This window comes from Mustelus asterias, chromosome 26, assembly GCF_964213995.1.
Source record: "Mustelus asterias chromosome 26, sMusAst1.hap1.1, whole genome shotgun sequence".
NCBI classification, from domain to species: domain Eukaryota; kingdom Metazoa; phylum Chordata; class Chondrichthyes; order Carcharhiniformes; family Triakidae; genus Mustelus; species Mustelus asterias.
In genome coordinates this window covers 36,680,312-36,705,210 of record NC_135826.1, presented here as the reverse complement: position 1 = coordinate 36,705,210, position 24,899 = coordinate 36,680,312, and the positions used below count along the sequence as shown (strand labels likewise).

The following is a 24,899-nucleotide window of genomic DNA, read 5'->3' as shown; positions in this document are numbered from 1 at the left end:
GATTGGGCATTGGATTTTATTTAATTGCCACAATAAAGCTTCTGGACTTAGTAATTATGTGGTACTGATTTCAATAAAATTGTTTAATATGTACTATTTCCTTGTCCAAAGAATTATATTGGATGGGTGATGGATTATGATTTCTAAATAAAGTTTTCCTAATTTAAAAACGCTGAGATGTGAGTCACTCTTTTCAGTTTCAAGATGTTGTGCTGATTTGTTTCTTCTATTGTTCAGCTAAGGCTGGGACAAGGAAGGGGGAAAAAATTAGCCAGGGCTCATGAATATCCAGTAACGTGCACTGGAGTATATTTGTTGTTTGGTGAGGACAGGGTCAGGCTGCCCGCTAGAGTTGATTGTCAAACCGGTGATGGTACATCAAATGTGACCATTTGGAGAAGGTAGTTTTCACTTGTGGAACGATTCCTCTTTATCTCCCAGCCCCAAGAGACACTTTCCAGTAGGGGTTATTAGATTGTGATTAGAACATTCCCTACTTTTCCCTTCCCCAAATCTTGGCTTCTTCCACCCACAATTTACAAGTTTTTAAAACTCAATTTTGAGTTAGCAAACAATGAGCTTCTTTATGTCCTCTTTAGTCTTTTTTGTGTCCTACAGTATTAGCCTGACCCTTCACATGGGTTCCGAATAGAACTGAAGACTTGTGATCTGAAACTAGTCGCACACCTAGCCAAGCTGTTCCAGTTCAGATATAACACTGGCATCCACCTGACAACATGGAAAATTGCCCAGATATATCCTGTTCACAAAAAGCAGGCGCGATGGCACAGTGGGTTAGCGCTGCTGCCTCACAACGCCAGGGATCTGGGTTTGATTCCCGGCATGTTCTCCCCGTGCCTGCGTGGGTTTCCTCCGGGTGCTCTGGTTTCCTCCCACAGTCTGAAAGACTGGTTAGGTGCATTGACCCGAACAGGGGCCGGAGTGTGGCGACTAGGGGAATTTCACAGTAACTTCATTGCAGTGTTAATGTAAGCCTTGTGACAAATAAATAAACTTACTTCTTATAAATCCACTCTGGCCAATTACCATCGCATTGGCCTGCTTTTTGCTATCACAACGTGATGGATGGTGTTGTCCATATTGCTATCAGCTACACAGCAATAACCTCAGTTTGGGTTCAGCACCTGGCCTCATTACAGCCTTGGTCCAAACATAGACAAAAGGGTGAGACTGACCGCATTGATATCAAAGCCATATTTGACCGAGTGTGGCATTAAGAAGCCCAAGAAAAACTGAAGTCAGTGAGAATCTGGAAAAACTCTCTACTGGTTGAAGTCATCCCTAGCACAAAGGAAGATGGTTGTGGTTGTTGCAGGTCAGTAATCAGTCCCAAGACATCACTGCAGCACTTCCTGGGTCCAACCATTTTCAGCTGTTTCATCAATGACCTTCCCTCGAACAGAAGTGGGGATATTTGCTGCTGAATGTTCAGTACCATTTGCAACTCCTGAGTTACTGAAGCAGTCCATAACTGCATGCAACAAAACTGGGACAATATTTGGACCTGGGCTGATAAAAGGCAAGTAACATTGGTGCCATACAAGCAATGACTATCTGACCATCTCCCCTTGACATTCAATGGCATTACTAACACTGAATCCCCCTCAATCAACATCCTGAGGAGGCAGCAGATGTATGGAAACACTAACACTTTCAAGCACCACCCACCTCAGCCAAATACCACACTGACCTGGAACTAACTATATCACCGTTTCTTCATTGTGGTTGAGTTAAAATTCTGGAACTCCCTTCCTACAGCACTGCAGGTGTACTTACTTCAAATGGACTGCCCAATTCAAGAAAGCAGTCCACCACCACCTTCACAAGGGCAACAAATGTTGGTCTTGCCAGTGACGCCCACGTCCCGTGAAAGAATAAAATCCACCAGGCTTTGCCTTATGGTTCTTTACTTACAATGTTGTCCCAGCCAGTTTCTTGAGGTGATTATTACAAATTTTAAACCAAAAAGCTAAGCCATGACTGATTCAGTTGCATTGATTCTTTCTGTTGGTATTCTTGCTGTGGGCTTCTGTAGTATCAGCAGTTTCCTGCTTTCTTTGATTTGATTTATTATTGTCACGTATTGGTATATAGTGAAAAGTATTGTTTCTTGTATACTATACAAAGCATGCTATTCATAGAGAAGGAAATGAGAGAGTGAAGAATGTAGTGTTACAGTCATAGCTAGAATGTGGAGAAAGATCAACTTAGTGCGAGGTAGGTTCATTCAGGAGTCTGACAGCAGCAGGGAAGAAGCTGTTCTTGAGTCGGTCGGTACGTGACCTCAAACTTTTGTATCTTTTTCCCAAAAGAAGAAAGTGGAAGAGAGTATGTCCGGGGGGCATGGGGGTCCTTAATTGTACTGGCTGTTTTCTGGTTCTGGTACAGTTTTGCCGCAATTATTGGTCACTCCTTTATTTCCCAATGTGGTGCTTTCCCACATCATCTGTTACAATTATTAGTAAGAAGCAGAGGGGGGTGAGGGGGAGTGAATTTCATGAAGACAATTAAACGTTTATAACCTTTTCTGGCAGTGAGCGGCAATTCTCCACTCAGTCCTCCAACCACAGCTTTAACAAGTGAATGCACAGCAGTTAATCACTAATCCAATCAAGTGTGGTGAAACTTCCTGTTTGCGTCAAAAATATTTCCAATGTACCACAGAAGGGAAAAAATATATTTGGATTAACAAATCACACCACACCTATGGCATGAAGTGCCCTGGTGACTGGAAGCATTGCTATTGTGCTAGTCATTAATCAAAGGCACACAGTCAACTATTGTTACTATCGACAAGGAACCTGAGATTTCTTTCTTAAATTGTATGCTTCTTCTTGATTACATGGCGAGGGGGGAGAGAGTTCACTCACACTCTCTATTTAATTCACAGATCTGTCAGACACAGTGGTTAGCACTGCCGCCTCACAGTGCCAGGGACCCGGGTTTGATTCCCGGCATAGGTCACTGTCTCTGTGGAGTTTGCACATTCTATGTGGGTTTCCTCCGGGTGCTCCAGTTTCCCCCCCACAATCCAAAAGACGTGCTGGTTAGGCGCATTGGCCATGCTAAATTCTGTCCCCAAACAAGCACTAGACTGGCAACTAGGGGATTTTCACAGTAACTTCATTGTAGTGTTAATGTAAACCTACTTGTGACAAATAAATAAACATAAACTCTTTATATCAAGCCTCCCCTAACTTGCAATCTGGATCCAGTTACTTTTCTGATCTCCGTGCATCTGCTTGCTTTTTGTAAGTCTTCCAATGTTTGCTGATGCCACACTGATCCATACAGAGCAGGAAAGTCACCTCTGTTCACTGGCTTGTGCTGAGTTCACTAATCATTGCTGAAGGGGCAGCTGATGGGACAGACTTGGCTTCTGTCCAATAGAATTGACAATCAGTCAGGACTTTGGCCTTTATTACGAGGCGACTGCTGCTGGAGGGTCAACTTTGAGGCAGGTAGAGTTGGGCTCAGCTACAATGCTGCCTGCAGTCAAACAGCTCCCAGGTTTCATGCAGACTCCCGGAAAGAATCACTAGTTCCTGTGGAATCTGTGACCCGATGAGAGTTGGTGTTCCCAGGAGTTGAGGGGGAAGAGTTTTGTGGGAAATAAGTTTCATTATAATGGGGTGGTGCAAACATGGGAACCAACAAACAGACCTCAATGAATTGAAGTTAAATGTTGAGTGAGCTGTCCAACTACAGCACAAATTTTTCTCATTGAATATTACAAACTGTCCATAAAGGGAAGAGGTTGCTATGTCTTAAAGAACCCATGTACTGGATCTGAAAATGCCATTAAATGTTAGGAATCTTGGGAATTTGCATTTGAATATACTGTATATATAGAATCATAGAATTTTACAGCAACAGAAGGTGACCATTTGGCCCATCATGTCTGCACTGGTTTATGAAAGAGCTACTCAGCTAGTCCCATTCTCCAGCCCTATCTCCACAGCCCTGCAAATTCAGCACTTTCGAATATCTATCCAGCTCGCTTTAGAAACCTATGGAATCTGCCTCCACTATTTTCTCAGGCAGTGCATTCCAAATCCCAACAACTCTCTAAATGGCTTCCTCTGGCTCCCTGGGAAGTCTGTTCCAGATCGATCATTCACTGTAACACTGAACTCAATCTTAACTTTCAGGCCCATTTGCAGCAGAGGAGGTCAGAGGAGGAGCAGTGCTTTGGGAACCTGTACACTTCAGCAGCATGTTTCTGCGTGTTTTTGTTTAACCCTTTTGCATCTGACTGCTGGGATTCCTGACCACTTGGAATAGGGGAGCATGATGAGGACCTGTTTCAGCTCGACTATGTAAAGAGGAGGGGACCTGCGGGGGTCAGATTGGAAGCATTATAGAGCAGAGAACTTCGGAACTGATTTGATTTGATTTATTATTGTCACATGTATTAGCATACAGTGAAAAGTATTGTTTCTTGCGTGCTATACAAAGCATACTGTTCATAGAGAAGGAAATGAGAGTGTGCAGAATGTAGTGTTACAGTCATAGCTAGGGTGTAGAGAAAGATCAACTTAATGCGAGGTAGGTCTATTAAAAAAGGGAGATTCAGTATAGAACAATAAAGCCTTGATGTGACCCTGACGTCAAGCTAGGATCTATAATGGTCTTGCTATGATTTTAATTGGGCCATTGAAGTTGGCCTATTGCAATACGAACTCCCTGAGTGAGAGGGCCTTAAGTCAGTTTGATTTTGTTTGTTTGGTTCAACAACAAGATATCCCTGAGTAAGGGGCCAATTGATGAGCCAATATACTTTGTATATAACCGGAGTGTCAGTTCCTCTGCCACTCTCGAAGGTAGACTGCTGACTGATAGCACTCTGTGTACTACTGTTGGAATCGTAAATAAAGGGATTCTGGTGAAGGGACTTCTGCCTCTGTGAATTTATTACAGGTCTGCAAGGAGATTCTGCTCCCCGTGGGTGGATAAAAGAAGGCTGCCTCAGAGAACAAGTAGGCCTGGCTAGAAGTGGCTGAGAAGGTCAGTAGAAGAGTGAGGTGCTTCATTCCTGGGTGCTGAACCTGATAAGGCCAAGGAAGCTGAGTGGTATGGTACAGTCAAGTGTGAATCCCCCGCATTTATTTTTCCAGCCATCTGTACACCACTCCTCAGACCAGTCCAACATGCAGTTGCACCCATCCCTGATGTACCACCTCGCATCTCCAGCTGCTACTAACACCTTATAGCAAAGTTGCGCCAATCCCTGTGACCCTCCACAAATCCTTCCATCCTCTCCAAGTAGCCCACAGCTCCCTCTCATAGCTCCTTCCTTGCAGAGAACAGCATAGAATATCAGGAAGAACCTGACAACTGGAGTCGTCTCCATCTTGACGGAGAAGGAAGGGGCAATGGAGACAAGCTGGGTTTTGGTATGCCTGACCATTGAAGATGGAGAGATGGGGGACTCAGAGCTACCTTGTGATAGAATTAAAAATAACACAGTCACGTGCCGTACACCATTCACTCATGTTGCCCTTATATCAGCAGATACTGAAATATGTACACAGCAATAACTTAGAAACCTTTCACCTTGTCACTTCTAATTCATGTAATTCATGTCCTGCAGGAAATGGCGCCTGTGGGAAGATGAAGACATCCTTAGAGAACACTGTCTCTAAGGGTGCATCACCACAAGACTCGTACACACTCAAAGCTAAGATATAAACTCCAAGGTAGGGAGTTGGGTTGTCACACCGTGAATTGCAGTTTAGAAATGAGCATGGGCAAATGCTGGAGGCAGGAACGCTGGTGGAGAGAGCCATCAGATGGCACGGGATTCTTCAGGTTCTGCTCAGCTGAATGCAGATGCTGAGTCTCGGAGGCTGTCATAGAAGAAAATCATTAGAACCATAGAAATGATACAGTATAGAAGGGGGCCATTCATCCCTTCTTGTCCATGCCGCCCCAAAGGCACACAGGTGCCCTTTCTAATCTTGTGTGAGAGGTTCTGTCAGCTTTTTCCAGAAGTATAGTGTATGATTGGAGAGAGGTTGGAGGAGTGGGTGGCACAGTGGCACAGTAATTAGCACTGCTGCCTCGCAGCTCCAGGGACCCGGGTTCAATTCCAGCCTCAGGTCACTGTGTGGAGTTTGCACATTCTCACCGTGTCTGCGTGGGTTTCCTCCGGGTGCTCCGGTTTCCTCCCACACTCCAAAGATGTACAGGTTAGGTTGATTGGCCATGTTAAATTACCCCTTAGTGTCAGGGGGATTAACAGGGTAAAGACATAGGGTCACGGAAATAGGGGCTGGGTGGGATTGCTGTCAGTGCAGGCTTGATTGTCCGAATGGCCTCCTTCTACTGTAGGGATTCTATGATTCTATGAGTCCATCTCCAGCATGAGTGCCACGATGTCTCAGGGCTTTGGAATGGTGTCTCCAGGCATAGAAAGAGTAACCACCTTCATGAAGCATCAGACTTGGCAATTCACTGAGTGAATAGTGGACCTCACCAATGACTTGCACACACGGACTGACACCTCATTCCTATATTCCAATTTTGAGAGAAAACTCCACCTTGCCTTGCAGCATTTTACTGAATTTAGCAACATGGGCCCCCAGCTACTGGCTGGCAGGAAAATGCAGGTGAGATATGAGAGGGAAGATGGAGAAAGGACACATTGAAATGGAGCCGCTACTCAAAGCACTTCCACTCCCCACAGTCGAGCAAGCTGCCTCCTGTCCTTTTTGACTTGATTTATTATTGTCACATGTATTGGTATCCAGTGAAAAGTATTGTTCCTTGCGCACTGTACAGACAAAGCATACCATTCATAGATAAGGAAATGAGAGAGTGCAGAAAGTAGTGTTACAGTCATAGCTAGGGTGTAAAAAAAGATCAACTGAATACGAGGTAGGTCCATTCAAAAGTCCGATGGCAGCAGGGAAGAAGTTGTTCTTGAGTCGGTTGATATGTGCCCTCAGACTTTTATCTTTTTCCTGACGGAAGAAGGTGGAAGAGAGAATGTCTGGGGTGCGTGGGGCCCATGATTATGCTGGCTGTTTTTCCAGAAAGGATGCTTTCTGTGGTGCATCTGTAAAAGTTGGTGAGAATCGTAGCGGACATGCCAAATTTCCTTAGCCTCCTGAGAAAGTAGAGGCGTTGGTGGGCTTTCTTAACTATTGCGTCGGCATGGAGGGATCTGGATAGGTTGTTGGTGATCTGGACGCATAGAAACTTGAAGCTCTCAACCATTTCCACTTCGCCCCTGCTGACATAGACAGGGGCATGTCCTCCACTACGCTTCCTGAAGTTGATGACTATCTCCTTTGTTTTGTCGACATTGAGGGAGAGATTATTGTCGTCTTACCAGCTCACCAGATTCTCTATTTCTTTCCTGTACTCCGCCTCATCATTGTTTGAGATCCGACCCACGATGGTGGTGTCATCAGCAAACGTGAAAATCGAGTTGGAGAGGAATTTGGCCACACAGTCATAGTGTATAAGGAGTATCATAAGGGGCTGAGGATACAGCCTTGTGGGGCACCGGTGTTGAGGATGATCATGGAGGAGATGTTGTTGCCTATCCTTACTGATTGCGGTTTGTGGGTTAGGAGGTTCAGGATCCAGTCACAGAGGGAGGAGCTGAGTAGCAGGCTACGGAGTTTGGAGATGCTTTTTGTAGGAAAAATTACGTTGAAGGCTGAGCTGTAGTCAATAAATAGCAGTCTGTGTGTTTGTTATCTAGGTGTTCCAGGGTTGTGTGTAGGGCCAGGGAGATGGCGTCTGCTGTGGACCTGTTGCGGTGGTAGGTAAACCGCAGTGGATTCAGCATTTGAGCACTAGAACAAAGAGAAAAAAAACTTGTTGTTGCACCGATGTATTTACTTGGATGATTGTGGAACCACATTGTCACATATGGACCATAAGCTTTATTTCCAAGTTCCACTACAACTTATCATCTAACCTTTCATCACCCTAAAGACCACTATCCCCAGCCCTAATGTCAGTACTCCTGTGGCCATCCCAACTTACTTGTTCTTTCCAGATACATCCATGTGTTCTTCTCTCTGCTTGTATCATCTCTATGCTGAAAGCAAAACTGGTCTCTGCGCCTTCCGCTCTGATTCGTACTTTCCTACAACTTCTGATTTATCATTCACTTGCGAGTGAACCTTCAAGTTCTTAGAATGTCTCTCATGACAACCGCTAGCACAAACCATGAGCAAAGGCAGTGACCAACAGTAGACCCAACTTTTATAATACATTGGGGAACTGTGGGTGAGGGTTTTTTTTATTCATTCTTGGGACATGGGCGTCGCTGGCTGGCCAGCATTTATTGCCCATCCCTAGTTGCCCGAGGGCAGTTGAGAGTCAACCACATTGCTGTGGCTCTGGAGTCACATGTAGGTCAGACCAGGTAAGGACGGCAGATTTCTTTCCCAAAAGGACATTCGTGAACCAGATGGGTTTTTACGACAATCGACAATGGTTTCATGGTCATCAGTAGATTCTTAATTCCATATTTTTTAAAAATTGAATTCAAATTCCACCATCGCCGTGGTGGGACTCGAACCCTAGTCCCCAGAACATTAGCTGATTTTCTGGATTAATAGTCTAGTGATCATATCACTAGGCCATCGCCTCCCCTATTGCATTTTACATGATTAGATATCATCTGATCAACCCTCCAGGTACATGTCTTAGCAATGCTAAACAACACCTGCTATTTATTTAATAATCCCCAATAAAGATAAATAATCCATTTTAAATTAATCACCTCTCATAAGATTCTATCTTGCTTTTGAGGTGTGTCTATTTCAATGCCAGGAGTATTGTGGGGAAGGCAGATGAGCTGAAGGCGTGGATAGACACATGGAAATGTGACATTATAGCCATTAGTGAAACTTGGCTACAGGAGGGGCAGGACTGGCAGCTCAATGTTCCAGGGTTCCAATGTTTCAGGCGGGATAGAGGCAGAGGGATAAAAGTGGGGGGGGGGGGGGGGGGGGGGGCATTGTTGGTCAGGGAAAATGTTACAGCGGTACTCAGGCAGGATAGATTAGGGAGCTTGTCTACAGAGGCCCTATGGGTGGAGCTGAGAAACAGGAAAGGTATGACCACATTAATGGGGTTGTATTATAGAACACCCAATAGCGAGAATTGGAGGAGCAAATCAGCGGAGAGATAGCTGACAACTGCAAGAAACACAAAGTTGTGGTAGGAGGGGGTTTTAATTTTCCACATATAGATTGGGACTCGCATACTGTTAAAGGTTTAGACGGGGTAGAGTTTGTAAAATGTGTTCAGGAAAATTTTCTACATCAGTATATAGAGGTGCCAACGAGAGAGAATGCGATATTGGATCTTCTATTGGGAAATGAGCTAGGGCAGGTGATGGATGTGAGTGTGAGGGAACACTTTGGATCCAGTGATCATAATGCCATTAGTTTCAACCTGATCGTGGATAAGGATAGATCTGGTCCTCGGGTTGAAGTTCTGAACTGGAAAAAGGCCAAATTTGATGAAATGAGAAGGGATCTGGGAAGTGTGGATTGGCACAGGCTGTTCTCTGGTAAGGATGTAAATGGAAAGTGGGAGGCCTTCAAAGGAGAAATTTTGAGAGTGCAGAGTTTGTATGTTCCTGTCAGGATTAAAGGCAAAGTAAATAGGAATAAGGAACCTTGGTTCTCGAGGGAGATTGGAACACTGATTAAGAGGAAGAGAGAGTTGTATGAAATGTACAGGCAGCAAGGAACACATCAGATGCTCGAGGAGTATAAAAAGTGCAAGAAGCTACTTAAGAGGGAAATCAGGAGGGCTAAAAGAAGACATGAGGTTGCTTTGGCAGACAGAGTGAAGGAAAATCCAAAGAGCTTCGATAGGTATGTTAGGAGCAAAAGGATAGTGAGGGATAAAATTGGTCCTCTTGAAGACCAGAGTGGTAGACTGTGTATGGAACCAAAAGAGATGGGGGAGATACTAAATAGTTTTTTTGCATCCGTATTTACTGAGGAAACGGGCATGGAGTCTACGGAAATAGGGAAAACAGGTAGGGAGGTCATGGAACCTTTACAGATTAAAGGGGAGGAGGTGCTTGCTGTCTTGAGCCAAATCAGAGTGGATAAATCCCCAGGACCGGACAGGGTATTCCCACGGACCTTGAGGGAAACTAGTGTTGAACTTGTAGGGGCCCTGGCAGACATATTTAAAATGTCAGTATTCACGGTGGAGGTGCCAGATGATTGGAGGGTGGCTCATGTTGTTCCGTTGTTTAAAAAAGGTTCCAAAAGAAATCCGGGAAATTATAGGCCAGTAAGTTTGACGTCAGTGGTGGGCAAGTTATTGGAAGGTGTGATAAGGGATAGGATCTACAAATATTTGGATAGACAGGGACTTATTAGGGAGAGTCAACATGACTTTGTGCGTGGTAGGTCATGTTTGACCAATCGATGAGAGTTTTTCGAGGAGGTTACCAGGAAAGTGGATGAAGGGAAGGCGGTGGATGTTGTCTACCTGGATTTCAGCAAGGCCTTTGACAAGGTCCCTCATGGGAAGTTAGTTAGGAAGGTTCAGTCGCTGGGTATACATGGGGAGGTAGTAAATTGGATTAGACACTGACTCAATGGAAGAAGCCAGAGAGTGGTTGTGGAGGATTGCTTCTCTGAGTGGAGGCCTGTGACTAGTGGTGTGCCGCAGGGATCGGTGTTGGGTCCATTGTTGTTTGTCATCTATATCAATGATCTGGATGATAATGTGGTAAATTGGATCAGCAAATTTGCTGATGATACAAAGATTGGAGGTGTAGTGGACAGTGAGGAAGGTTTTCAAAGCTTGCAGAGGGATTTGGACCAACTAGAAAAATGGGCTGAAAAATGGCAAATGGAATTTAACGCAGACAAGTGTGAGATATTGCACTTTGGAAGGACAAACCAAAGTAGAACGTACAGGGTAAATGGTAGGACTCTGAAGAGTGCAGTTGAACAGAGGGATCTGGGAATACAGGTACAGAATTCCCTAAAAGTGACGTCACAGGTGGATAGGGTCATAAAGAGTGCCTTTGGTACATTGGCCTTTATCGAGTATAAAAGTTGGAGTGTTATGGTAAGGTTATATAAGGCATTGGTGAGGCTGAATTTAGAGTATTGTGTACAGTTTTGGTCACCTAGTTACAGGAAGGATGTAAATAAAGAGTGCAGAGGAGGTTCACAAGGATGTTGCCGGGACTTGAGAAGCTGAGTTACAGAGAGAGATTGAATAGGTTGGGACTTTATTCCCTGGAGTGTAGAAGAATGAGGGGAGATTTGATAGAGGTGTATAAGATTTTGATGGGTATAGATAGAGTGAATGCAAGCAGGCTTTTTCCACTGAGGCTAGGGGAGAAAAAAACCAGAGGGCATGGTTTAAGGGTGAAAGGAGAAAAGTTTAAAGGGAATATTAGGGGGGGCTTCTTCACGCAGAGAGTGGTGGGAGTGTGGAATGAGCTGCCGGATAAAGTGGTAAATGCGGGGTCACTTTTAACATTTAAGAAAAACTTGGACGGGTTCATGGATGAGAGGGGTGTGGAGGGATATGGTCCAAGTGCAGGCAAGTGGGACTAGGCAAAAAATGGTTCGGCACAGACAAGGGCCAAAAGGCCTGTTTCTGAGCTGTAATTTTCTATGGTTCTATGGTTCTAATGAAAGTAGATGAATTATTTTCAATCATTAGTCCATTAGCTTGCATTGTTCTTAGTATTCTACTTTTAAATATAGATCTATTAATATTTTAGATTCATCAATAGTTTCCAGAAAGGTTTCCCTCTTTCTTTTGTGTTGAATTTGTGTTCTGTGGAATTTCCTGGTCCAGTAAAAACATTCACTCAAACCCAGGTTTAACACCACTAGACACACACACACACACACACGTGAATTAATTTGATTTATTATTGTCACATGTATTGGGATACAGTAAAAAGTATTGTTTCTTGTGAGCTTTACAGACAAAACATACCGTTCATAGAGTACATGGGGAGAAGGAAAAGAGAGGGTGCAGAATGTAGTGTTACAGTCATAGCTAGGGTGTAGAGAAAGATCAGCTGAATAGCTGGTCGGTCCATTCAAAAATCTGATGGCAGCAGGGAAGAAGCTGTTCTTGAGTCGGTTGGTACATGTTTTCAGACTTTTGTATAATTTTCCCGACGGAAGAAAGGTGGAAGAGAGAATGTCCGGGGTGTTTGAGGTCATTGATTATGTTGGCTGCTTTCCCAAGACAGCAGGAAGTGTAGACAGAGTCAATGGGTGGGAGGCTGGTTTGCCTGATGGGCTGGACTACATTCACACTTCTTATAGTTTCTGGCGGTCTTGGTCAGAGCAGGAGCCATACCAAGCTGTGATGCATCCAGAAAGAATGCTTTCTGTGGTGCATCTGTAAAGATTGGTAAGAGTCATAGTGGACATGCTGAATTTCCTTGGCCTTCTGAGAAAGTAGAGATGTTGGTAGGCTTTCTTAACTATAGAGTCAGCATGGAGGGACCAGGACAGATTGTTGGTGATCTGAACACCTAGAAACTGGTGTGTCTTCTCAAAGACACAGTAAGAAGTCTCACAGCACCAGGTTAAAGTCCAACAGGTTTATTTGGTAGCACGAGCTTTCGGAGCAGTGCCCCTTCATCAGGCGAGTGTAGGATTTGTTTCATAAAGACAGTCAGTGGATAATAATCACAAGGCAAAACCCTGGCTACTTTTCCATTCTCTACACCCTAGCTATGACTGTAAAACTACACTCTGCTCTCTCGCGTTTCCTTCTCTATGAACAGTATGCTCTGTCTGTATAGCACGCAAGAAACAATACTTTTTACTGTATGCTAATGCATGTGACAATAATAAATCAAATCAAATCAGATTCTCTAACCCAGAAGCACTGAAGCCGAATGCAGCACCACTACTCCTGCCTTATCTGACATCAAAGACCACCAACTGATCCTGTAAGCTTTCCTGGATGGTTAGGCCCAGTTTTTCACTGGATCAAAATCATGAACCAACTTCTCTTTGTGTCTACCCCGTGTATGCTGAGAGGGTTGGGTAACAAACAATGTTGTATTCAAAAAGCCAAAAACAACACTTATCATTCCTTCTTCAATGCTCCTGAGGAAATGTGTGCAGTAATAGAGGCAGTGGACAAGTCAGCTGGAGGTACAGTCCAGGTGAATCAAATACCATTCATCGGCTGGTCTGTAGCACTACAACACATTTGCATCATCTTCTGAAGTTCTTTGTGAATTCTCTCAGGGCATAATGAGCAAAATGTAATTTAGACTAAGTAGAACATAAGGTCACTTGGGCAATATGTCCCAACAGAGTACAAAGTATCCACAACTCTAAACAAAGTTGTTAAATGTATTCATTCCTGGTATAGGGTGTTGCTGGCTAGACCATCTCTTACTGCCCATCCCTAATTGCCCTCGGGCAGATAGCAATTAGCTAACTACTTTTGAAACTGTCTACATAGCAGATACCTTTCATGAATGAATTATTTACCTCAGCTTTGTTGTCATGAAGTCTGAGAGGTAGTTTAAAGATAAGCTTACTCCTACATTTCCCCCGGCAATGATTTGATTTTGTTTAACAACACCAGGTTAAAGTCCAACAGGTTTATTTGGTAGCAAAAGCTACCAAATTTGCTACCAAATAAACTTGTTGGACTTTAACCTGGTGTTGTTAAACTTCTTACTGTGTTTACCCCAGTCCAACGCCGGCATCTCCACATCTTGATTTTGTTTCCCAGTTCTCTGACCTATTCCTCATCCCCCCCTTTCCCCCACTCCCATCCTAGAGTACTGGCACGGGATTAGGAGGACAGGGTCAAACCTGAGTTTATAGTTCAATCTCATCGTGACAAACAAGTAACCAGGTTTACCCTGAAGCCAGCCTATGCCTTTATTCCCATTTGGTGCAATTAATTGAGCTTTGAATAATTTTTAAATTTCTAATTTTATTTAAAATGCATATTTACATCCCCTCTAATGATGTGGTTCCATTTTCAACTGTCAGGAACAGAACTAAAGACATTTTCTGCAAAATTCTTTCCTGAGAACATTGACTTAGGCTGGGCTACAATTCCCTGGTGCTCACTTTCACTGACTCTTTCTGGGTGAAACCTCTTGACTCTTGCTGGGATACAGGGGTTGCTCGGTGGCGCAGTGGTTAGCACTGCTGTCTCACAGCGCCAGGGACCTGGGTTCAATTCCAGCCTCAGGTGACTGTCTGTGTGGAGTTGCACATTCTCCCCGTGTCTGCGTGGGTTTCCTCTGGGTCCTCCGGTTTCCTCCCACAGTCCAAAGATGCGCGGGTTAGGTTGATTGGCCATGCAAAATTGCCCCTTAGTGCCAGGAGGATTAGCAGGGTAAATACTTGGGGTTACAGGGATAGGGCCTGGGTGGGATTGTTGTCAGTGCAGGCTCGATGGGCTGAATGGCCTCCTTCTGCACTGTAGGGATTCTATGATTCTATGACAGTTCCACCTCATAGAATCCCTACAGTGCAGAAGGAGGCCATTTGGCCAATCAACTCTGCACCAACTCTCCAACGGTATCTTGCCCAGACCCTATCCCCGTAACCCCACACATTTACCCCGCTGATCCCTCTAACCTATACATCTTGGGACACTAAGGGGCAATTTAGCATGACCAATTCACCTAACCTGCACTTCTTTGGAGTGTGGGAGGAAACCGGAGCACCCAGAGGAAACCCACGCAGACACAAGGAGAACGTGCAAACTCCACACAGTCACCCAAGACCGGAATGAACCTGGGTCCCTGGTAGTATGAGGCAGCAATGCTAACCACTTAGGTTATCTATACTATTTAATGTTGAGTTGTATAGTATTGACTGGAGTGCCTCTCGGTATTAGAATAAAAACAGGAAATGCTCAGAAGATCTGACAGCATCCATGACAGAGTCAATGTTTCAGATCAATGATCTTTCACCAGGACTGGAGATTTCCAGCATCCACTACGTTTTGCTACTGTGTGAGTTATGGAGTTAGTTGCACTGCAATTTACAGGACACAAGTCTGGATGCAGTGGAGCTAGTGGAAACAGTTATATTAAATGATCCAAAATGGTTGGTCAGTTACTGGAAGGGCACTTCGTGACCCGGATGGAGAAGTTTGTCCAACTTGCTGATGCCTTTCTCATACCACACCTTGAAGCTGGCTTATGGTCACTGTTGCATCGTAGTCGGTACTGAACCAAGAAGCATCAGCAGTGCATTGCAAACTTTTCTGCCAGATATCTACGTCCAGAGATATAATTGGGTGTACACACAGGATCCATTATAATGGTGTGTCAGTGGAAGAATGTGTAACGGGCCGCAGGTCTTTGCGAGAGGCCTTGTTCCTGGCAGTGTTTCCTGGAGTTGAACATGTTTTTTGGGTCGTTGGAGACGTTTCAGTCATTTTCTTGGCTCCCTTCCTGCCTTATTTATGTACTAGGCAGAATCTTGGAACTGTTGAGCAAGGATGAGGATGGGCAGCAACTAAAACATGCTTGAGATACGGGCAACACATTCATCTTTTATGTCAGTTTCCCTTCCTAACAACAAGATAGCAGAAATAAATAATAAATATTGCTGGAAATACTCAGCAGTCTTGACAGCATCTGTGGTAAGAACTACAGAGTGCACAATTTAGGGTGGTGGTGGGACAGTGGTTAGCACTGCTGCCTCACAGTGCCAGGGACCCAGGTTCGATTCCAGCCTCGGGTGACTGTCTGTGCGGAGTTTGCACGTTCTCCCCGTGTCCGCGTGGGTTTCCTCCGGGTGCTCCGGTTTCCTCCCACACTCCAAAGATGTGTAGGTTGGGGAGATTAGCGAGGTGGATGTATGGGATTGAGGGCATGGGGCAGGGTGGGGTGGACCTGGGGGGGGGGGATGCTCTGTTGGAAAGTCAGTGCAGACTCGATGGGCCGAGGGGCTCCTTCTGCACTGTATGGATTCTATGAATTCAGGTTGATGACCTTTCATCGGAATACTTCCTCGGCCCGAAATGTTAACGTTGTGTTTCTCTCTCCTCAGACGCTGCCAGATCTGCTAGGTTTTCTGGCATTTTCTACTTTTATTTCAGATTCTCATCAAACCGCAGTGTTTTGCTTCAAGTTAGGAATGATTCTTAAGCTGGAAAGGAAAGATGAGGCTTGGACGTAACTAATTATACCTGGATTTAAAGGTCTGTCTTAGCCAGAGAAAGACACATAGAAACATAGAAACCAGAAGCAGGAGTAGGCCATTTGGCCCTTCGAGCTTGCTCCATCATTCATTTTGATCATGGCTGATCATCAAATTCAATGTCCTAATCCCCCCATTCCTGTCCATATCCCTTGATCCCTTTAGCTCCTAGAGCTATATCTAATTTCTTCTTGAAACCAGACAACGTTTTGGCCTCAACTACATTCTGTGGTAGTGAATTCCACACGTTCACCACCCTCTGAGTGAAGACATTTCTCCTCACCTCACCTCCTCTTAGAGCCTTTGATAAAACAGGCAAATAAAAAATAATTCCATTGCATTTGTGAGCCAATATCTAAATGGCATTGATTTAAAATCATCACCAAAAGAATAAAGGGCAAGAGTAGAGTAATTGTTTTACACATTGTGTGGCCTATCTGAAAGAAAACCAGAATCCATAACAGTTTAAAAAGAAATCTAGAATACTGTTTGAAAAAGACAAATTTGAAAACATGTGAAGGAGATTGGGATAATATGTGAGGGTAGCTCCTCTTAAACTCAGCTTGGGAGGGGTGGGGCTGGATGATCTAATAGAGGGAAGATTGAAGACTTGTCTAAAAGACAAAGAAAGGTTTATGTCTAGAGGAAGTGTCAATGAGGAAGTACTGCAAATGCAAATACTAGATTAAAATGAAATGTTATTGAGTGGCGAATTGGAACACGTTAAGAGTCACGAACCCTCATGTGCTGGGCCCCAGCTCAGGGGTGACACAAACCTGTAAGGGCAGATTGTTGAAAAATATCAGCTTTCTCCTCACCCTGTTGTTGAAGGAAGTTTCTTCATGTGAATGTACAAACTGTGAGCAACAATACTGCACAGTGTCTTGAAGGAATGTTTGGATGAATGCAGATTGGGCAGTGACGGTGTGAGACCAGTCGAGTTAGTGTCAATAAAATCATAGTCACTGACAGTATTGGGTTAGTATTATTTTGTAGTGTCAATGTTAGAGTCATAGAGTCATAGAAGTTTACAGCATGGAAACAGGCCCTTCAACCCAACTTGTCCATGCCACCCTTTTTTTTAACCACTAAGCTAGTCCCAATTGCCCGCATTTTTTTAAAGCTTATTTATTAGTCACAAGTAAGGCTTACATTAACACTGCAATGATGTTACTGTGAAATTTCCCTCATCGCCACACTCCAACGTCTGTTCTCTATACCAATCTTACCCATGTAACTGTCCAAATGCTTTTTAAAAGACAAAATTGTATCCGCCTCTACTACTACCTCTGGCAGCTCGTTCCGGACACACACCACGCTCTGAGTGAAAAAATTGCGCCTCTGGACGCTTTTGTATCTATCCCCTTAAACCTATGCCCTCTAGTTTTAGACTCCCCTACCTTTGGGGAAAGATGTTGACTATCTAGCTGACCTATGCCCCTCATTATTTTGTAGACCTCTATAAGATCACCCCTAAGTCTCCCTCGCTCCAGGGAAAAAAGTCCCAGTCTATCCAACCTCTCCTAATAACTCAGACCATCAAGTCCAGGTAGCATCCGAGTAAATCTTTTCTGCACTCTTTCTAGTTTAATGACATCCTTTCTATAATAGGGTGACGAAAACTGTACACAATATTCCAAGTGTGGCCTTACCAATGTCTTGTACAACTTCAACAAGACCTCCCAACTCCTGTTTTCAATGTTCTGACCAATGAAGTGGAGATGCCGGCATTGGACTGGGGTGAACACAGTAAGAAGTCTCACAACACCAGGTTAAAGTCCAACAGGTTTATTTGGTAGCAAATACCATAAGCTTTCGGATTCTAATCAGTATTCTGCAACTTGATTCTGTCTGTTTGCACTGTTTGAGAGCAGATTTCCACTCCATCTGACGAAGGAGCAGTGCTCTGAAAGCTTATGGTATTTGCTACCAAATAAACCTGTTGGACTTTAACCTGGTGTTGTGAGACTTCTTACTGACCAATGAAACCAGCACGCCGAATGCCTTCTTCACCACCCTGTCCACCTGTGACTCCACTTTCAAGGAGCTATGAACATGTACCCCTAGATCTCTTTGTTCTGTAACTCTCCCCAACACCCTACCATTAATTGAGTAAGTCCTGTCCTGCTAATCCCCCTGACACTAAGGGGCAATTTTAACATAACCAATCAACCTAACTAACACATCTTTGGACTGTGGGAGGAAACCGGAGCACCCGGAGGAAACCCACGCAGACACAGGGAGAACGTGCAAACTCCACACAGACAGTGACTCGAGGCCGGAATTGAAGCCGAGTCCCTGGCTCTGAAAGGCAGCAGTGATAATCATTGTGCCACCGTGCCACCTTTCAGAAGAGTTTTCTGGAGTTAAATGATATTCAACTTGAAACATTTAATCTCTCCACAATCGCTGCCAGACCCGCTGAGTATTTCCAGCATTTTCAGTTTTTGTTTCAGATTTCCAGCATCCGCAGTGTTTTGCTTTAAATTTACTACGATTGTAGTTTGTTTAATGTAAAAATGAACAATGTGCCTGGACTGCTGGAGGGTTGGAAGCGAGTTCAATAATCTGTAAATTGGTGCTATTTATGAGAATGGGGTGTAACTTTAGTATTATTCTGTACAGCTGATAATCACTTGTTTTCTGTCATGAGGCACACGAAATGGAGTTCTGCTTGATCACATCTTCATGTCCAGTTTTCACTTTAGAAATTCAGGTCTGTCAGTGGTTCTAAATGAGTTGAATGACAATTCTTCTAGTGTCTATCTCCGTGGCCTCCCCATGCCACTGTCTCAAACTGAACCGAGTTCTTCTCAACCAATTTGAGTTTCCAACCCTCTTCATTATAAAGATCACCAACTTCCACCTCTGCTCTTCCTCAGCTCTTCTGCGTCTGAAATCCTCTTCCGTTCCTTTGTCACCTCAAGACTTTATTATTCCAACACTCTACTGACTGGCCTCCTAACTTTGACCCACAAAATAAACTTCAGCTTATGCATATACTCTGCTGCGCCTGCCTGGTCCCGCATCAGGCTTTGCTCACCCATCACCCCTGTGCTCACTGGTCACAGTGGTTGACAGCTCCCCAGGCCCATAGACTTAAAATTCTAATCATAGCGTTCAAACCCCTTCATGGACTTGTCCCTCCCTATATCTGGAATCTCCTCTGACACAACTACATTTGTTTCTTTATTCTTTCATGGGATGTGGGCATTACTGGCAAGGCCAGCAATTGCCCTTGAACTGAGTGGCTTCCTTGGCCATTAAGAGTCACCCACATTGCTGTGGGTCTGGAGTCACATGTAGGCAAGACCGGGTAAGGATGTCAGATTTCCTTCCCTAAAGACATTAATGAAACAGATCAGTTTTTATAACAATCTGTGATTACTGATCAGTTACTATTACTGAGACTAGCTTTATATTCGAGATTTATTAATTGAATTTAAATTCCACCGGCTGCCGTGGTGGGATTTGAACTCATGTTCCCACGGCATTAGCCTGGGCCTCTGGATTACTCATCCAGTGACATCACCACTACTCCACCATCTCCCCGTGAGTATTTACCCTTCTTCTCAACTTGCATTTATGTAGGACCATTAAAGTAATACAATGTCCCAAGGCACTTCACAGGAGCATTGCCAAACATAATTTGACACCGAGCCACATAAGAGATATTAGAACTGATTATCAAAAACCTGGTCAAACAGGTAGGTTTCAAGAAGTGTCTTAAAGGTGAAGAGTCTCATGGAGGGGATCCCAACACTTAGGACCCAGGCAACTGAAATATGGCTGCCAATAGTGGGGTGATTAAAACTGGGGATCCACAAGAGTAAGAAGTCTCACAACCCCAGGTTAAAGTCCAACAGGTTTATTTGGTAGCAAATACCATAAGCTTTCGGAGCGATGCCCCTTCGTCAGGTGGAGTAGTTATCTGTTCTCCAACAGCACACAGACACAGAAATCAAGTTACAGAATACTAATTAGAATGCAAATCTCTACAGCCAGCCAGGTCTTAAAAGGTACAGATAATGTGGGTGGAGGAAACATTAAACACAGGTTAAAGAGATGTGTATTGTCTCCAGACAGAACAGCTAGTGATATTATGCAAGATCAGGGGGAAAGCTGTGGCGAGCTGTGGGGGTTACTGATAATGTGACATAAATCCAACATCCCGGTTTAGGCCATCCTCATGGGTGCGGAACTTGGCTGTCAGTTTCTGCTCAGCGACTCTGCGCTGTCGTGTGTTGTGAAGGCCGCCTTGGAGAACGCTTACCTGAAGATCCAAGGCTGATCCACAAGAGACCAGAATTGGAGGGTGCCAGAGATCTCAGAGAGTTGCAGAGCTGGAGAAGCTTACAAAGATAGTGGGAGGTGAGGGATTTGAAAACACGGATGAGAGTATTTAAAAATTGAAGCTTTGCCTCAAATGATTTGATTTGATTTATTATTGTCACATGTATTAGTATATAGTGAAAAGTATTGTTTCTTGCTATACAGACAAAGCATACCGTTCATAGAGAAGGAAAGGAGATAATGCAGAATGTTGTGTTACAGTCATAGCTAGGGTGTAGAGAAAGATCAGCTTAATGCAAGGTAAGTCCATTCAAAAGTCTGATGGCAGCTGGGAAGAAGCTGTTCTTGAGTTGGTTGGTACATGACCTCAGACTTTTGTATCTTTCTCCCGACGGAAGAAGGTGGAAGAGGGAATGTCCGGGGTGCATGGGGTCCTTAAGTATGTTGGCTGCTTTGCCGAGGCAGCGGGAAGTGTAGACAGAGTCAATGGATGGGAGGTTGGTTTGCGTGATGGATTGGGCTACATTCACGACCTTTTGTAGTTCTTTGCGGTCTTGGGCAGAGCAGGAGCCATACCAAGCTGTGATACAACCAGAAAGAATGCTTTCTATGGTGCATCTGTAAAGGTTGGTGAGAGTTATAGCTGACATGCTAAATTTCCTTCGTCTTCTGAGGAAGTAGAGGCATTGGTGGGCTTTCTTAACTATAGTGTCGGCATGGGGGAACCAGGACAGGTTGTTGGTGATCTGGACAGCTAAAAGTTTGAAGCTCTCGACCATTTCTACTTTGTCCCCCTTGATGTAGACAGGGGCATGTTCTCCACTATGCTTGCTGAAGTCAATAACAATCTCCTTCATTTTGCTGACATTGAGGGAGAGATTCTTGTCATCGCACCAGTTTCACCAGATTCTCTATCTCATTCCTGCACTCTGTCTCGTCATTGTTTGAGATCCGACCCACTACGGTGGTGTTGTCAGCAAACCTGAAAATTGAATTGGAGGGGAGTTTGGCCACACAGTCATAGGTGTATAAGAAGTATAGTAGCCTAGTACAGTATAAGGAGTATAGTAGTATAAATTAGGGTGTTAACGTAGGTCAGTGAGTATACTGGTGATGGTAAGTGGGCATGGTGCAAGTTAAGATACATGCATCAGAGTTTTGGAAAGTGGAAAGTGTTATGTGGGAGGTTGGCCGAGAGGTGACAAAGGCATGGAATCACGGTCTTGGTGATGGTGCAGATATGTGGTTGGAGGCTCATTTCTTAATCAAATACAATACCCACAGTTATGACTGGTCTAAATGAGTCTCAGACAATTGCCAGGGAGAGGGATAGAGTTGGTATTTAGGAAATAGAGTTTGCAGCGGGACCTGAAGACAATGGCTTCCAACTTCCCAAAATTTAATTTTTGCTCATCCACTACTGGATGTTGGAACACAGGAACATAGGAATTAGGAGCAGAATTCAGCCCTTTGAGCCTATTCTGCCATTCAATCAGATCATGGCTGATCTCTCCCTGGTCTCAAATCCACCTCCCCACCTGTTCCCCATATCCCTCTTTCCTTTTCTTTATTAGAAATATATCTATCTCCCTCTTGAAGCCATTCAATGATTCAGACTCCAATGAGCTATGGGGCAGCAAGTTCCACAAATTCACCACCCTCTGCGAGAAGTAGTTCCTCCTCATCTCAGTTTTAAATCTACCACCTTGGACAAGCAGTATTACAAGTTACAATTCCCACAAATTCTTTGTGCCTCCAGTCTTGGCCTTTTGCTCATTCCCTCCTCATATCCTTCACCTCATCATTAGCAGCCATGCTTCAACTATGTAGATTCCAATCTCTTTAATTTCTTCCCTAAATCCCTCTGTTTCTGTATCTCTCTCTTGTCCTTTAAGAGTCCTCCTTGATACCCACCTGCTGGATTAACCTATTCATTATACTCCTAGGTTTTTCATTGACTCGAAGTCCATCTTTCCCTGAAAGTACTTCCACGTGACTAAGGAATGACAATGGATGTATCTATATGGATTTCCAGAGATCATCTGATAAGGTCTGTCATAAGTGACAGTTATTTAAAGATGAAACTTGTGGAATTGAAGGCAAATTATCATTTGGTAATACAGAACTTGAGTATTGCTGAAAATAGACATTTAGTCGAAGCTTTTAATCTTTGGTATTCTTGCGAATAGTCCTATTGAGCGCTAGACAAAATGCTTCAGCAACACCCGTCTTTTCTCAGCAATGCAAGGCCTGGTTAGGCAATTGACTGATTGGAAGGAGATGGAGAGTAGGAGTGATGAGATGATGCTCTAAATGACAGGATGTGATTGATGATAGTGGTGACCTGCAAGGATCTATGTTGGGTCCTCAACTGTTCACTGTATTCGTTATAACACAGATGCCAGGATGGAAGGCCACAGATCCAAATGTGCCGATGGTGCAAAGTTATGTAATCAGTACAAATGGAGAAAATCACAGCTTAAATAATTGCGGAAAATTGTGGCAAATGGATTTCAATGTGGACAAGTATGAAGACATCCACTTTGGATCGAATTAGGATAGAAAACGGTCCTTTCTTAATAGGGGAAAACTAGAAACAGTAGAAAGGTGGGATTTTCTGGCCGCGCTCGCCCCGAAACCGGAAAATCCCACTAGAGGTCAACGGACCTTTCCATGGTCCACCCCTCGCCCGCTATGATTCCCGTGGCAGGCGGAATGGGAAGATTCGCCCCAAAGTCTCAACAGACTTGGGGGTACAGGTACACAGGTCATTAAAATGTCAATAATAGCCTCAGAAAACAGTCAGAAAGGCTAATGGAATGCTGGCCTTATACCTTGAAGGTTAGAAGTCATGTTTCAGCTATGCAAAGCCCTTGTTAGACCACACATGAAGCATGTGAACAATTCTGGGCACCACACCTCAGGAAGGACATATTGACTTTGGAGGAAGTGCAATGTAGATTTACCAGAAAGATAACTGGACACCCTGCTTAGAGGAGAGGTTGAACAAATTATGGTTGTGTTCTCTGAAGCTTGGAATGTTAATGAGTGATGTTGAAGAGTCCAAGACTCGAGGGCATAGGCAAAAGAATTAGACATGATGTGGAGATGCCGGCGTTGGACTGGGGTGAACACAGTAAGAAGTCTCACAACACCAGGTTAAAGTCCAACAGGTTTATTTGGTAGCTGATTTGGTTGCAGATGGAAAATCTGACGAAGGAGCAGTGCTCCGAAAGCTTATGGTATTTGCTACCAAATAAACCTGTTGGACTTTAACCTGGTGTTGTGAGACTTCTTACAAAAGAAATAGAACCAGACGTTAAGGAGTAAAATGAAGAAAGAGTTCATCACATGAAGGGTAGGAAGAGTCTAGAATTCTTGCACAAATGGCAATTGATGCTAAATAGATTGTTAATTTTAAAACTGAAAATGACAGATATTTGTTCACCAAAGGTATTAAAGGGATATGGGGCAAAGGCAGATGTAGGGAGTTAAGTTGCAGATCAGTCATGATCTTATTGAATGGAGGAACATACTGGAGGGGAATAATGGCCTACTCCTGATCCTATTTTCCCATGTCTTTTTATTTTATTTTATTTTTTATTTTATTCGTGTCACAAGTAAGCTGACATTAACACTGCAATGAAGTTACTGTGGAAATCCCCTAGCCGCCACACTCCGGTACCTGTTCGGATACACAGAGGAAGAATTTAGCATGGCCAGTGCACTTAACCAGTACATCTTTTGGACTGTGGGAAGAAACCGGAGCACCCGGGGGAAACCCACGCAGACATGGAGAGAACATGCAAACTCCACACAGACTGTGACCCTGCTGCCATCAGACTTTTGAATGGACCTACCTCGCACTAAGTTGATCTTTCTCTACACCCTAGGTATGACTGTAACATTGCATTCTACACTCTCTCATTTCCTTTACTATGAATGGTATGCTTTGTCTGGAGAGTGCGCAAGAAACAATTCACAGTATACTAATACATGTGACAATAATAAATCAAATCAAGTCCAAGGCTGGAATTGAACCTGGGTACCTGGCACTGTGAGGCAGCAATGCTAACCACTGTGCCACCATAGATCAGCCATGATCTCACTGAATATCAGAATTGGCTTTTTGTTTTAGCTCTTTTTATGGTCTTAAACCGTTATTATGAGATACTTTTGAAAGATTCTGTTTGTCTTAATGATGGAATGCATGGGCATCTGGAAACCAGAGGCTGGAAATGCCACAACCTCAGGTTCAGGGTGGCAGAATTACCCTGGAGAGAGAGAGACCTTTACTACCTGCTCTGTGACTGCGGCCCCATAATTCAGGACATTTCTCTGACCGTTACCTGATTGAACTATCAAACTGAGAGGGTGAGCTGGACATGGAGAAGTGCAACAAGGCGACCTGTCCCA

At 44.0% G+C, this 24,899-nt stretch overlaps 1 protein-coding gene across 2 annotated transcripts in view; it reads left to right on the top strand.

Moving 5' to 3' along the window:
* The first annotated feature begins 5,613 nt into the window (after positions 1-5,613).
* tmprss9 (transmembrane serine protease 9) overlaps positions 5,614-24,899 on the top strand; it is a 63,077-nt gene continuing 43,791 nt past the window's right edge. For both annotated transcript variants that reach the window (XM_078198794.1, XM_078198793.1), the window contains exon 1: positions 5,614-5,720. The gene's annotated coding sequence lies outside the window, so the exon portion shown is untranslated. The remainder of the gene's footprint in view (positions 5,721-24,899) is intronic.